The following is a 2485-nucleotide window of genomic DNA, read 5'->3' on the forward strand; positions in this document are numbered from 1 at the left end:
TGAATTATGCTTTTCCTAAAACTACTGGGATCAGGGTACTAGCAGGACTTGGGCAGGGAGCCATAGGAACATAGCTGGATGGCAGATGTGTTGTTATACATTGTTGCCTTTAGTGATTCTATACCAATAGCAAATCATTGAATACAGTATTCAGGTCAGTCCATTTGTTCTTATGGGGGGTTAATTCCATTATGGAAAGATCATGTGACCGGAATTCTGTGAGATATAGCAAGTTCAAGGCAGAATTTTTGGTACAATGGGGGCTTGGATCTGATTCAAAGTCTGCCCTAACCACACCCCTTAGACTTAGTTGGCAAAACCATTCAGAGAGAGATGGAGCTGAGATATAGAAGGACACATATTCTCTGAGTACTATAGTGAGGATGGCACTTCTTTGGCATTTCCCCCTCAGTAGGGTGGAGTGCCATGACTGTCAAGGTGAGTATGGGATTTCTCATATCATGTAAAGTGAGAGTTGGGCTAGATGACCCCTGAGAGATTTCTTCTAGTTTTAACGTTATCATTATATTTTGAAGACTTTGTAGGAATTGATTTCAAGGCCTCTTTCATCTCCCTCTTCAAAAACATGTTTGCTGTAAGGATTAACATTGCCCAGGAATTAGGCTTCTTAGATGCAGATGTGAAGAAACAACTGATTTTAGTTCCTAGTTATCAAGAATAATTAGTTAAAATGGGAAGGTGCCATATGTTTCCTTTCTCCCTGGGGTAGGGGGGGCTCTGCTGCAGTAATTTCCTGGTGATCAGAGATCTCTGACTGTAAGGGCTGGTCTCTCCCCGTTCTGCCCTACAACTGAAGATATCTTTTGTATTTGCTTCAGGTGTTAAAAATCCTTAGTTATACCTCAAAGTATAATTTGCAAGTAGAATCCTACCTAATGCAAGAATTTTCTAATTTAATTTCAGCACTTTTCCAGAAGGAGCTAGTAGAAAGCAGGGCAATGATAATTTGACCACAGTGAAATAAAAAAGGTATTTGATAAAGATGATTGATTTGATTGGTTTTAGAAGATAGATGATGTAAGACACCTTTCTTCCTCTAGGTGGTGGTGGTAGGGACTACAGATACTGAATGTTTCATAAGCTGTTATATTGGGAGGATTTTATGGAGCATGGGGAAAGCAGTGTATCTGGAAATGGCTGCAGTTTAAAAAATACCATTTTAGGTATTAAAAATACCTTTGAAAAGGGCGAACTCTTTCAACAGATGTTGCCATTTTCTTTTTCCTTAGCTATCCCCTTTACCATTAGGAACTACAATGCAAAACTTTTCAAAATCTGGCTATAGGTGCCCCTCTTTCCTCGACTTGATAAATATCTTTGTAGGGCTTAGTTCCTGCTCCCCCCCCCCCCAAGAGTTCTGTCCAGGGAACTTTCCATCCTATGGTCCCTTCCTCCCAAGGTCATTTCAATCCTTTTGACCTTGTCTTTGACTTGAAAAGCAAATATTTAATGGGAGAATGTATTGTGCCAAGGAAAAAGTAATGTTCTCATTGGGTATCTGAGGCACGTAGGCAAGTCATTTCCTTTTCAGAGCCTCATTTTTCCTTGTCTGAAAAATATGGACAATACTACTTGCTCCATCTGCCTCACAGGTCTGTTGTTAGTAAAGTGCTTTACCTATACATAGAAGTTTGACTGCTTAGTATCAGGATTATCATTAACTATGACAAAAGTCACACTCAAGGTTCATATGTGGAATATCTTGCAAAGAAGAGGCTCCTTAAATAGAGCAGAAAGATAGACCCTGTCATTATCTCTACACATCCATGAATCTCTGATCTCTTTATTCAGTGTGTATGTGTGTGGAGGGATGGGGGTGGTGCAAAGGCTGGGGAAGAGGTGGGGATGTTGGAGATCACAATTTGCTTACCCCATATACATCTCCATCTATATCTTCCTATAAATCTTTCATGGAAGATACATCCAGCAAACTTTCCTCACTTTTTCATAACATTTCATAGATATGAATGTAGCACTTGGGTTGTCTATCTGTTATTTCTCTCCCTAGTTCTATTACTGGCTCACTCCTTTTTCTAGGCATAGATGTCCTTTCTCATGTCTCTTCTCATAGGCAAGTCACCCTTGATAATATGCAGTAGCTGCTTAAGTCCATCATGCAGTTATTATCCTTGGGGTGACTAGCAACTTTGATTTTTCAGAGATTGAGGTGCTTCATGATTCACTTGATCAAATGAGACCACATATGCACAACACTTTGTAAACCTTAAAGTGCTGTATGTATGTTATGCTTTTTTTTTTGTTTGTTTTCTTTGCTAGGCAATGAGGTTAAGTGACTTGCCCAGGGTCACACAGCTAGTAAGTTTCAAGTGTTTGGTCTGAGGCTGGATTTGAACTCAGGTCCTCCTGACTCCAGTCCAGGGCTGGTGCTCTATCCACTGTGCCACCTAGTTGCCCCTGATATATATATATATATATATGTGTGTGTGTGTATATATATATATAT

The sequence above is a fragment of the Vombatus ursinus genome, unplaced genomic scaffold, assembly GCF_900497805.2.
Source record: "Vombatus ursinus unplaced genomic scaffold, bare-nosed wombat genome assembly UNPS02014820.1, whole genome shotgun sequence".
Lineage (NCBI taxonomy): Eukaryota > Metazoa > Chordata > Mammalia > Diprotodontia > Vombatidae > Vombatus > Vombatus ursinus.